This window comes from Lichenostomus cassidix, chromosome 2 (genome assembly GCF_008360975.1).
Source record: "Lichenostomus cassidix isolate B80296 chromosome 2, HeHo_3.0, whole genome shotgun sequence".
Lineage (NCBI taxonomy): Eukaryota > Metazoa > Chordata > Aves > Passeriformes > Meliphagidae > Lichenostomus > Lichenostomus cassidix.
The window spans coordinates 127,231,399-127,245,440 of NC_139482.1; positions in this window are offsets into that span (position 1 = coordinate 127,231,399).

Sequence of the window (14,042 nt, forward strand, 5' to 3'; positions counted from 1 at the left end):
AAAAATACTATGTATTTTTTCCTTGGCAGTGGCTGTAATTTGAGATTTATATGGACAAATTTGAGAATGTCCAAAGGAAAGCAACAAGAGGTCTAAAAAAGCATGACCTTGGAGGAAATTGTGAAGGAATTAGCTTGGTGTGGTCTCAAGAAGAACAGACGGGGGAGGGGATGGTAACAGCTTTTTAGTACACAAAGGCTGCTGTGAGGAGGAAAGGCATAACCTGCCCTCTGCTTCTGCAGGGGATAGGTCAAGAAGCACTGGAGTTCAGCTGCTACAAAGGAAGTGTATAAAAATTTTCTGAGGCATTAGGGAAAACTTTCTAATGGTACAATTAGGGAAGCACTAGAATAGATTGCCTGGGGATGTAGTGTAGTCTCCATCACTGGCGGTCTCAACAATTTAGGCTAACATCTGTCAGGAACAACACACACATAACCAAACTGGCTGGGGGCCAGGAAAGTGACTACATGACCTCCTGAAGTCCCTTCCAGACCTGTTTTTCTCTGGTTCTAATCTGTCAGGAGCCTCCCTCCTGACAATGCTCTGTACTTTTGGAATGAACCATTTGACATGCAGCTTGATTACTACCCTAGTTTCTTTGCATTCCTCTATATTAAGCTGTGGGCTTGTGGATAATTCCTAGCTTATCTGAAAGAGAAGTAATGCTTCACTTGAAGCTCCTCCAGCAAATGTGAGGGATGCAACTTCAGTCACATTGTGTGTCCATGTTTTCAGAAGTTTAAATTGAGGCACTCCTCAAGACAGCCCCAGATCCTAAACCCAGTGGCACGAGAGAGGAGAGCTGGGACAGGAACCAGTGAAGGAGCAAAAGCAGAGCTCCAGCTTGGTGCTGCTGTGCTCCATGCAGGGAGATGAAGCAGGCTGAGCTCTTACAACCTTTCTCCCCCTCCCCTGACAGACAGAAATCTGTAATTTCTCATTGACAAGGGGGAACTGGAGGATCAAGACGCAGACCTGCCTTGTCTCCGTAGCCCACCCAGAGATGCCAGATGCTCAGAGATGCCACTCAGAGCAGGCAGTGGTTACCTGGCAGTACCTGAGCACAGCTTGTATCACAGAGACATTCAAGGTTGGATCTGCACCCTGTTTGGTTCCCCAGACCTGGGGAAATACTACCAAGAGGAACTGCTGAGCAAGAACCAACATGTAGGAGAAGAGGAGAGTGTAGGAGAGAAAATGTAAGGATTTTTTATATCAACCCTGTATCTTGTATGATCCCAAATTTGGTTTACCAGACTTTCCAGTATCCTCATAAGACATACCAAACAGTAACAACATTCTCAGAAGTAATAATCTTTTAAAGTGCTTACAAAATACCTGACCTAACAGAAAAGAGAGCTGTTAAGAGGACCATTTACCTTAATGCAATATTTTTAGCTGAGATGAAAGTACTCTTTTGAGGTGGACAGGGTCAGAAGTTGGTCTCCATCAGCACTCCTCTCCTGTGAGATGGAATGAACATGCCTGTTCTGCTCCCCAGAAACCTCAGCACTGGCTTTGTCTTGCATTTCATCTGGTGCTGGCTGCAGCACAGAAACACCTGCAGTCAGAGACAGCAGAGAGGACTTCAGTGTTCAAAGATTGCACATAATGGGACGAAGGATGATGTTCACATATATATGAAGGAAGCATAACTCAGATGTGTTCAGAGAGCCTAGGCCTCAGTGAAACCCATAAACCCAGGGTGAAAGAGAGCCCAGGGCTGACAGTGACCTCCCCCAAATGTTGTCAAACTCATTGCCTCTTCTAGGATTTTACTTTTCCACTATGTGTCTCTCTTTCTTTCATGTCAGCTGACATGGTTTGCCCTCAGTCAGTTCTTGCAGCTCCAAAATACTCATTCTTTATTCCTCATTCATCTTAGCCCTCATAGCCTGTTTGCAGCACACATTCACAGTTGCCAGCTCACTGAAGGAAAAACTTGAGCTTTCGGAATTTCTTAGTGTCCTCAGAACACAAATCTCAAAAATAATGCCATCTAACTCCTCAGGCAAACACTTTGGTTGAGAAAGACTGTGATAAATCACATTTAAATGCAAGAAGAAATCACCATTTAAGGTTGGCTCTGAACTGGCTAGGAGGTCAGTGGCATATGACTCCTTGTCCAGTAGAGCTTTAATTTTTAAGAGATGAATGAGTAGGTCTGAAGACAGTCCTGGGCAAGTGGCTCTAGGTGGCCCTGCTTGAGCAGGGGGGTTGGACCCAGTGACCTCCAGACCAACCTCAACCATTACGTGATTCTCTGTGATTCTGTGTCTCCTTTAATTCCTGAGCCCACATCTCCTGAAATAGCCAGTTTCTTTCCCAACTGGTGTTTCAAGTGTGGCTTTCCAACCTTGTGCGTTAGACAGGTCAAATTACAAACAATTGACTGCAAACCCCAGCAAAATCATATGAGTTCTATGATGAGCAGCTGAGGGAACTGAGGTTGTTTAGCCTGGAGGCTCAGGCAAGACCTTATTGTTCTGTACAGCTACCTGAAAGGAGGTTGTGGCAAGGAGGGGGTCAGTCTCTTCTCCCAGGTGACTGCAGACAGGACAAGAGGACATGGCCTCAATCTGCACCAAGGGAGGTTCAGTCTGGACATCAGGAAGAATTTCTTCACTGAATGGGTTGTTAAGCAGTGGAATGAGCCACCCAGGAAGCTGGTGGAGACACCCTCCCTGGAGTGTTTAAGAAACAGCTGGATGTGGCACTTAGTGCTATGGTTTAGTTGACAACGTGGTGTTTGGTTAAAGGTTGGTCTTTTAAAACCTAATGATTGATTCTGTGATTCTGTGAAAATTGTGCAGCCTGTACACCAGGTTTGCTTGATTTGCATCCTGAGGTTGCTACATATACCTGATTAGCCCAGTCTCCCAAAATGATGGACATTAGCCCTGCTCCACATCCATGCGAGGCACATCAATTTCTTAATAAGAAAACTAATTTTAGGAAATGCAGAGCATTTAGAAGAGCAGACCTTTCAGCTGCAGAGTGTTTTCAGACTTGGTGACAGCAAAGCTGCTAGTTGTGCTGCCATCCCACACATGCAGCTATGCATTACAAGGACAGGAAGCAGTCACACAGAAAATGGTGTCTGTGCCTTACTCAAAACCTGCTGTTCTCCTGGTGGCATCAATGCTTTATTTAGGTCACTTTATAAAAAGGACAAATTAAGCCTCAGGGCAGAATTGTATCCTTTGACTCTGTAGGCAGAATCTGTTCTCATGCTGGAGTAAATGGTGATGGCTTTAGTTTGTTTAAGAGATCTTGTTATAATGCACTTGAGTGTATTCCAGTGGAAAGCAGGACTTGGTCTTTTAATAGAAACAAATAATCAAAAGTCTTCACATTGTTTCCCCAAGTTTCACTAGCTGAAAAAATAATCCCCAACAAAACAAAGCATGAGCAGGAATAATAATTTTTTTTTCTCATTTCACTGCTCTGCCCCCAAGGATCTCTACTAGGTTACATTGATTCCTCAATAAAGAAAGACTTTCATTTGCACTAAGGCCTTTTTTAGGAAATCTGCTGCAGAACTAAGCCTAATAGCACAAAATGCTTCCAGTGGCAAAAATTCCCTAGGGTGAAGAGTTTGCTAGAAACTTGACCAACCAATATATAGCTGAAGTTATGTCTAATTCTAGCTATACAATACCAGTTAATTGAACTATACAAATACAGCTATCCCCTTTTCCCCCTTTATTTTGTTGTTTTGTTCATCTTTGCAGTTTAATCATAGTTTTAAGGAGTTTTATGTCCCTTTTCTTTACATATTTAAATGTATGCTCCTGATGCCTCTTCCCTTTCTCCTTGGATGTCATCAGTGGTACCAGCTGCCTTCTCACCAGCAAATATGAACAATAGGAGCAACTTCTTTCATAGATTAGGTACTGCTTAAAGCATGGCTTGTTTTCCCAGAAAGCAAGAAAGTACCTTTTCCCTAAGGTTTTGCTGTTAAATCTATGGAAAAGAAAAGCTGTCAGACAAGGTTTTGTATCTGTGCTCCTTCTCTTGCCCAAGAGCAGCAGTAAGAGATTTTGGAATTATCTGTCTTCTTCTCAGGTGACATTTGCAGGCATATCCTTGCATCCATAGGGCAGTAAAGATATTTGTTATAATATATAAGTTAATGGCCCCACCTAAGATAAAGCTACAGGGGATTGTCCAACAAACATTTGTATAAAGTTACATTTGTGAATTTTTTTAATAGGGAATAGTAGATCATCAAACCTTGAATCTACCTGGAGGAGAAAGGTAGTTTTCTTCTGAGTCTCATTTGAACAATGACTTTAAGCTATAGGAACAGTAAGTGACTGCATCACATCTTTCCAAAACAACATGGGTTGTGATTTTCAGATGGCCCTGATTTCAAAAGTGCAACAGATTTATACTCTTAAAAGAGGTTAAAAATAAAAATATCTAAAACAGAATCAAAATGTTCTGATTTTTTTCTTTTTATGAGGATGGCCAGAAATTTAGTTTGGACAATTGTTTGTAGTAAATGTTTGGTATTTTAAAATATTTTTGGCTTCAGTTCTAACAGAACAAGAAAACTTATAGAGGACATATGAAGATGAAATAGAAAATTAACATGGAGATGTTGGTATGTGCATCCAATCATGTGTGCTTGTTTCAGTATTTGCTGCTATCCCAGGGTGAATTGAGAAGAATGAGATAACTTATTCCTTAGAGGCATAGCTTAGTGAAAGATGGAAACTATATTGATTTTTATTGTGCATGGTGTCTGTCATTCACAAAGTCCTCCCCTTTTTAGAAGAACTTTTTTTAATGCTAGAGCTTCCTTCAGTGAACTCCAGTTAGATATCTGCTCTTAATCACTCTAAGTTATTTGCAGGGGGATTTTTTCTTAATCTTGGAATGAAGGAATTTACTTGCCTTTGAGAAACATATCCTGGATTTTTCACAGTAACACCCTTTTTTTTCACTCAGTCTGGATCTGTGTCCTATGAGTGGGCTCTAGCAAGTCTGAGAGCAGATAGCTACTTTTCTAACATGTCTGCAGCATATGTACATGTCAATCCATGTTACACAGGAAATAAGCTAACATCATCATTTTAATGAGGAGTTCCTGTAATTTTCAGTTTCTATATTAACAGGAAAAATAAGACTCCTTGGAAAGTTTATGGCCTGAAGAGTGACAAATATTTGCAATGCACAAAGACATGTTTCCCAGATAGTATTTACTGCAGTACAGCTCTCCAGCCCACATGGCTTGCATCAGGAAGAGAAGGCTGGGGGCTAGCACTTGGTACAAGGAGGGAAAAATGACTGGAAAAAAAAGGGATGAAAGCCTTCCCGAGCAGTCTGCTGAGTGAAAACCTCTGCCTTCTACTGAGGAAGAATTTCCAAGTGGATGTCATCCAAGAATGATTTGATTCCCCGGAGAGGTCTGTACCCTGGTTTCAAGGCACGAGCAGCATCCATGCCTGCTAACAGCTGTCCCTTGGCCTGGCTCCATCTGTGAGCCCTCTGGAGCTTGCTGCTATGCTCCTGCCACACTTGGCAGCTCCTCCCTTGCTTCAGCATGGCACAGTGGATGGCAGTGGATGGCAGCATCTCACCCCACCTACTCCCAGGCTTGCCGCAAACAGATCTGCATGGCATCATCTTGACACCAGTTTGCAGTGCAGGAGCTTGTTCACTGCCTTAAGCCTCAAGAAGTTTGCTCAGCCTCAAGAAGAGATGGTTGAGAGGGAACCTCATCAATGTCAGTCAGTATCTGAAGGGAGGGTGTCAAGAGGATGGAGTCAGGCTCTTCTTGGTAGTGCTGAGCAACAGGACAAGAGGAAACGGGCAGAAAATGATGCACAGGAAGTTCTACTTGAACGAGAAGCTTTTTTACTGTGTGGGTACACTGGAACAGACAAGCAAGGACCCACTCCTCTGAATGCTTTTATGGTATTCCTGGCAAATCAAAAGTCTCTTCCAAAAATAACAAACCAGCAACATTTTGTCTTGAATGCCTGAAAAATGGAAGTCTACCACTAGAAGAAACCCTGTTGCCTTCCACAATAGCCATGAAGAAATGAAGACAGGTTAGTGTAACCAGAGGTAGCCTTCTGACAACTCATCTCACCTGAGGTTGTCCTGGGTATGATGCATGGCTGAAATACACTCTGAGGGACCTATATGCGTTTTCAGCTCACAGTAAATTAGGTTTAGCTGCTCATGGAGAGGGGAGACCAGCAAGTGGCTGCATTTGTGCCAATGTATACCTGCCGTTTTCACATCTCTGTTTTCTGGGCAGCTCTGAAACATCTCAGAAAGACTTTACCAGAAGTCTAATATCACAATATGAAATTATGATAATAAATTTTCACAAGTCTCGTTTGTGTAGAGGAAGATGCTCCTGAAAGAGTCTGGGATTCTTTCCCTCAATGTTCCCCAGGACTCATTGGCTGCTCGCAGAGATGTAATGAAGGTGAGAACTGAGCCACTGAGAACATCCGAGATATCCTCTGTCTTATATTAAAGCACATGTGTATTGTCAGTTTATATTTATGTATTTCATAACATAAGTGCATGTGTTTCATTACAGTGAGAAGTGTAATTTTAAGATATTAAGGGAAGCGCACCCAGCACAAGTCACAACCCTGCAGATATGCCACAACAATGTAGAACTTTGTCTCCTGAGCCTCAGAGACCTGCTGGTTCAAGTGAGCAGGAGTTAGGGGACAGGTGGTCCCATCAGGAGAAAGGCACCCTCACTCTCTGAATCCATCAGCAGAAACACTGTCAAGTCCTCCAGAGTCATGCAACAATCTTCACTTAGTGTCCTTTTCCCACATTTCAAAGAGCAATTATATTTACAAAACAACAGCTTTTTCTTTCTCTCCGTTTTTCTCCAAAACTCCTTAGCTGTGCTCTCTTTCTGGCTCACATTTTAAATGTGCCTTGGCAGCAAGAGCCTCAGCTTCTTTAATTTATTACCTCTGTTTATGGAATATGGATATTGGGCCAACTTTATTTCTTACATTAAGTGAATCAGTGCAAATGCAATCACTTTTGGATATCCACTGTATAAAATAAGCATATTTAGATGATCAAATAAGTGTTCCCATATGCATGTTGGCTGGTATTTCGTGCTGGTATAGCATTCTTATTTTTCTTATGTGGTGTCCTTTGTCTTCTTTCCTTCCCTTTTTGACTGTGTTTGGTCAGTTATTCAGGAAAAAAATTACTTGTACCTTAAAAGAAATACTGTCTATTCAGCATATGGCATTTATAGATCTTCAGAAATTCTTTAGGGAGGCGTGCTTCAGATTAGTGGTCTCTCTCCTTCGGGGATGGTTTTAATTTGTTAGCACTTTAGATCTGCAGTCTTGAGGTAGCTCCTTTTTCAGTCAATAAAATGGTTAGTGAAATGAGGGTAAAATATTATAATTGTGTTCTTCAAATCAGATTTTTATGTGGGTTTTTTTCCTTCTGGTATGTAAATCTGTCATTCTGAGAGGAATTTTTCCTGTTTTCTTTTAATCTTCGGTGCATGTGCCAAGAATGATGATTTTAAACATGAATTACCACAGTGACTCAAAGTCAAACTGCTGGTAGGCTGTTACCCTGGGATGGGAAGGGAGCCAAAAGCAGCCTGGCTTTGACTCCAGAGTTTCCGACTGAAGTCTGCCACTCTGTCTGCAGCCCTCACCTCTGCCCACAGCACTTTGCTTCTTTGGGACCCCAGGTGCAAAGTGCCAAACCACTCCTAAGGAAAGCCAGCCAGGTTAGTAAAGACCAAGCTACATATGAACCACAGGGGCTGCTGGCTTCCTGCAAAGCAACAGCTCTGTCAGGGCCAAGCTGGCTGGTCCATTGTCCCACCTTTACCCATCAGTGATGTACAGCCAAAGCCCTTGGCTTTGTGAAAGGAATTAAGGGACCTACAAATGCCACACAAACCCAGGCCAACAGCAGGCAGCTGTGCAACACCACCCTGGAAACAGCTGAAGAAGGAGTCAGTAAAAGGTCTCTGATCTGCCATGGCTACAAATTTAAGTCTGTCCAGCAGAAACTTTTGAAAATGGCATTGCCTGTGTGGAGCAAATGAGAAGGGCAATGCAGGATGATGCTGTGGTGTGATGCAGTGACCAGGGAAACAGGTGCCTTCAGGACCTTGGGACTCATCCAGTCCATGCCAGTCCCAAGGCAGAATCTGTATCTAGTCAGTCAGGCAAACATTTGTATAGCCTGACCATAATAACTCTCGCATCACATGATTTCAAACACTCCCAGGTAGTCCTTACTGGGGCTCCAGCATCCTTCCAGGAGAAAGCTTTTCCCTGTGTGTACCCTAAAGAATTGACACAACTTCAGCTCATCGTTTTCTTTGCCTTTGCTCACAGACCTGGAGAACAGATAATTCTCTTTGTTCTACATCACCTTTTTGCACACTATAATCATGTTTTCCCATCATTTTTTCCTTCCCTCACAGTGAAATCAGTGGGCATTGCCAGTAGTTGCCTTCCTTAGCCCTTCCTTCCTTACTCTGGACTTGGCCTCTGTGTGAAGAGCAGTCTGCAGGACAGAGAGACAATACACAACTCGTGGGACAAACCACAGCGCAAAGACCAAAGTGGATGACCAAAGAGGCCACTGAAAGGCAGTCTGAGAAGCTGTGGGTGTGCAATATGCCAGAACTGTTTCTGTCATAGTCTTTGTGTGTGTGCCTGGATGGTGTGAGACTGGGAGTTTTGGTTATACAAGTGCTGAATTAATTTCTGTCACACTTTTAGATCTTCAAATGGATATGCACTTGTTTCTCACCTGGAAAGTATTCATGTAAATAAAACTGAGAATCGTATATTCCATCAGGCAGTAGATTCAGTGGTAAATTGCTTTGCAACTTGGCTGTTGTGATTTAGAAATGAGCAAATCCTCTCAAAGTGCCCAAGCCCCAGTGGGAATGGTTGGCAGAAAACCAGCTGCAGAGCACACACAGACGAAGATGCTCATCCCTATTGGCACCTCCCCACAGGTAATCAGGGATGCATCCCAGAGCTGGAGCTTGTGATTCAGATCTGAGCCTGCTGCAGGAGGATGAATTGCAAAATATCTGATGTTTCACATGAGCAAAGTCAAAGGCACCATGCTGAGTAAATTATAAACATACTTAAAAACACAACAGTGAGCAAAAGCAAAAACACAAACTCAAACAGTTTCCTCTCTTGAAAACCTATAGTGATCATGAGCTCCTTATGAAAGTGAAGCTATGATTTTGTCTAAGAAAAAAGGCTTCTGTTTGAAGTTAAAGCAATTAGCTTTATTATTTAGGGGGAAAAAAACCCAAACAAACAAAAAAACCCCAAAACTGGAGAGAGGTGCAGCTGAATAACATTTTATAACATATAGAAAGTTTCCCCATTATACTTGACAGAAACAGAATACACTGGAATCAAAGGGGTATGTTAACAACTCAGCATATCTACCCCTTTGGAACTAGTATTAGTCTATCATATCACCAAAAAATAATAAATCTTTGTAAGAGGCAGCAGTTGCTTTCATATTCTGGCAGCAAAACCCATCTGGCACTGTTGAAAAAGTAAAAAAGGCAACATACTCTAAATTACATTGTTAAAACACCTACTGCCTAGTTCATTTTCATATGCTATCCATATGTAAGCCCTGAGCAATAGACAGCCACTTAAAAACTCCCTTGTTCTCTGTGTATGTGTGTATGTGTGTGTGTTTGTGTGAAGAGGCAGCAGGGGAGAGAACAGAGAGGGAGACAGACAAGGTGAACATAGAGACCTGTGTTTTTATTCTGACGTTTTCAAGTGGAAAATATTGCAAAACCTAACTGGCATGAAAATAATTACACTGGATAAATAAAAGAAGAAATATAATAGCAGGTTTTCACATGAAAAATTCCTGAAAAGTTTTTAGCTTTATCAACCCCCTTCCACACCCACCAGAGCATATGGCCCACTGTTTGTGCAAATCAGCCGTCTTTGCTTTAAGTGGATGTTTCTATTAACACTGTGACTAATTACTGAAAACAAACATGTGTAAGTATGATCTCTGCTAACTGCCTCTGTCAACCCATCTTTTTCTTCTTGCTATTCAGTCGAAGGGATTAAGATTGCTTGCAAAAGTACAGTAGACCTCCGCTTAGCCTGTTAACTGGCATGAATAAACAAAGCCCATCGACCACAACTGACGTCAGGCTTCAAAAAATGTTTTTTACATTAGTTTAAAAAAAAGCCCCAAAAACATAAAAAGTGAAAAAATTTCGGAGAACGTTAAAACACTGAATGTAAAGAGCTTGAACATGGGACATAAGGGGCTGCTTTGGGAGGGGTATTGAGAGCACAGCTATACAAACCAGAGCTCATATGGGTAGCAGACATTTTGTGCTCAGGGCAACCAGTGCTGCCTCAGTGTGCAAGGCTGGACATCCGAGCACACAGAAGGAGCATCCAGAGAAACTTTAATGTCAGTCTTTCTTGTGGTTTTCTCCCATCCAGAAATAAAAACAACAGCAAAAATGCTGAAAGCATCCATTTGGTCTTTTTAAGATACAAAGAGGAAAAGATGTAAGCAGAGTTTTCTTCCAAGTGCGCTACAAAAGCTGCTAAAACAGCATCACAGAGTCAGGGACAGGAATCCACATGGCTCCTTGTCTTGCTGGCTACTTGGGAGAGGAGGGGAGTGGAGACACCCAGGCTGCTTTAGAGCACTTCTTCCTTATCAGAGTAGAAATACAGGGCGAAAATGTCATCTATTTTATAGTACAGCATGAATGTGTGTGCTCTCCTCAGCCCCTCTGTCTGGGCTGGCTGTGACCCTGAAGAAGCTGTTGGGCTCTGAGCAGCCCTGGCCAGTGGTAAAACCAGGTCTCAGCACTCTTTGCTCTCACACACTGAGTGCTCCTGGGAGGAGCCAGCTCTGTGGGATGGAAAGAGAGCTAGTAACCATCTCTACACAGCCATGCTGCCTGTCTAACATGAGCTGTGGGACAGGGTCTCTGTGCATTTTACCTCAAGTTGTACATAATGTAAAAACAAATTACATGCTAGAAAATTGCACAAGTCTACATCTGCTGCTTTTTCCAAGCTCATAGTATGGTTGGGAGCCAATTCCCTGTCATTTCTCATCTCTTGCACTTTACACAGGGTGTTTCCTTTATAAAACAACTTGCCTTTGGGTTTAATGATTTCTAAGGAAACATAACTCTGTCAGTGCACTCTGGTGTTTAATTCCTCCTTTGCTGTTAGTGTCTGCCTGGTGCAGCCCAGGGACGCCAGTGTGCTCACTGAACTGTGCATGCACTTGGTGTGCTCTTGGGCTCCTGCCCATGCCTAGAAGCTGGTGTTTGATCTCGACTGAACAAGATGGCCTTAGCCTTCAAAGCCAGCGTGTTTACATTGCCCCGCTCTGTCTTGCCTCTTTTTTTCAAGTACCCTCAAGATAGGTGTCGTGCTGTTAGAATAAATACTTACCTTGTGCACTGCCCTTTTCTCTGGTGGCCTCAACGTGCTTTTGCAGAGGTGGAAGCACTGTTAACTCTTTTTTATCAAGAAAAAATGGCAGTACAGTGCTCAGACCTGCAGGACAAAGCAAAGGCAGAAACAGCAGTGAAAAAACACAGGTGTTCTCTCACTCAGCCCAGCATGGCCCAGCCTGGTTCAGACTCACCTAGTGAGCCTTAGTAGCTCAGCTTTCCTTCCAGCCACCCTCACCTCAGTGGCTCCTTCTTTCCCTCCCAAACTAAGCCTCCTGGTGCAGTGGGCTGGAGGAGGTGAAAAACAGGGACAGCAGAGCAAGTAGTGTGCAGAAATAAAGTCCTTAACCATTCAGTCCCTAACTGTTCACTGTGGTGCTATGTGGGTTGAAGCAACCAGGGCAGATGTGCTGATCTGGAGGTGGCTGGGTCAGACAGAAAGGTCTTGTGAACTGAGTTGGGGAAGGGAGGACATGGGAAGGAGTGCGGGGAAACCCTTCTGAGAGCAGAGAGTGAACAGGATCAGTGCTCAGCTGGCTCTGTCTGCCATCACAAGACATTTCTTTGGCAGTAGAAGAGGAACAGCAAAATCCACTGCCATTGGTGACCTGTTCAGAAATGGCCTCTCTCTGCCTGAGAGAGGCCCTGCTGCATGTCAGGGACAAGGGCTCCAGCCTGGGGCAATGGGGAGAGTATCTCTGACTCTTCTCAATCTCAGTAGTGGTACTGACCTTGCATGCTAAGACTAAAGTCATGTAAAGGAAAACCCAGGGATTCAGGGATTCCTGCTTGTGATTCAGGCACTGCTGTGCACAATATATATGAGAAAATTCAGCTCCAAACATGGCACGTACACCACATGAATAAAGAGTCTGAGAGCTGGAATACCTGATGGAGAAACAAGGGAGCTACAGGAAGAGGAAAGCAGCTCCAGCAAGATGTACAAGCTCAAACCTGAGTTTACTGCTCAGCTGCTCTTCAGTCAGCTTGTGTGTTTGATCCAAATCCCCTCGGTACATCTCAGAGAGGGGAGATGAAGCAGAAACAGGTTACCTCCTGGCTTGAATCTTATCAGGTTTCCTTTCCTTCTCACAGACGTTTTAAATTTGCCACCTCTTCTCTGAAGATCCCAAAATATGAAGCAAATAACCCTGGTTTTGGCTGATGTGTCTCATGCTAGGGCAGAGGAAAGCAGACCTATCAGTGTTGACACCACTCCCTCAGTTTTCTCCATTAACACAGGATCAGGTACTTTCAGCCTATGGACTGGGGGAGAAAACATGAGTCAAAATCGTCAACAGGCTACATTTTACCTGCACCTCAGCTTACAAAGTCAGGCACTGCAGTTTAACACACACACAAAAAATCAATCTGAGGGCAGAACCTCTCAATCTTCATAGTTAGCATTTCCCAATGCACGGCGTAGGCTGACGATTATTTTCCGCTCTCTGAAGCCTGTGGTTTGAAAACTGACAACTCTGTGCTCAAATTCCCTTTACACTGTTAATGCCATTTAATGGCAGTATAACTAGAAGGGTCAAAAATCAGCTCTCATTTGGCAGTGGCCCTTTTCAGATCCAAAGCCTGCTGAAGCATGGGAGAGCTTCTGACTTCCAGGTGGTCATTCACAAACACGGGGCTTTCTCAAGAACAGCTTCAACAGAAACTCTAAACACCAAAATGCTTTCAAGAATATTGATTGCACTGACGATAAGAGAAATTAGTCAAATTACTAGGAGGCTGGTAAGAACATTAAAAGAGGGCTTAGTTCAGTGCTGGAGTTCTGACATGAAAAAAAAAAACCCTCATTTCATGTCTTCATGATGCATTTATTTATGTCACTGCACATCCTCTTTACCTTACACCAACTTGCAAAATGAACAAAAAATACCTTGTCTCTGCTCACAAGGCAAAGGGCTGATGCTCCATGTCAAGAATCTTAGGGACATTTGGATAAATCTATGATTCTGCTAAAAATGCAAACTGAATTAACATCCTTCTAAAAAGCGTTGATCCATTAAAATAGGCTTTGCAATGCTCACACTTTCTCTTCCCCTCTGAGAGGGTGCAGGAGGTGGGGAGTGATGCTACTTCCACTATCAAATCTCAATTTAAACATCTTTGAGATCAAGGTAATTATTTAAAGTCCTTAATACTGTGTGTCTGCAACAAGAAGCAAGAAAATTACAGGGGTTGAGGGAGGATGGTTTACACTGGCAAAGCACCAAGTTTGAATGCAGTCAGCACTGTCTGTGTCCTCGCAGGAAGTCCCTGGGAGCAAACCACGGTACAGAGCTAGGACCAAATACTGGATATAAATGGAAATCATGTTGATGATGTTCTCATCCTGCTATGGAGGTCTCAGTTTCTGTACCAATCACACTATACTGTGATTTACATCAGGAGACAGCATCGTTAATTAAAGCCTGCATGCACCAGAGTACCCTTGGGAACTGCACTGGACAAAGGCTGTAAAAGTTACTGCTCAGTCTACACCTCTGGGAAGGTGCTTCCCTTTCTTAATGAGTATTCCCATTAAGTTTAAAATAGAAATAGATGTCTGTGCAAAAGCTCA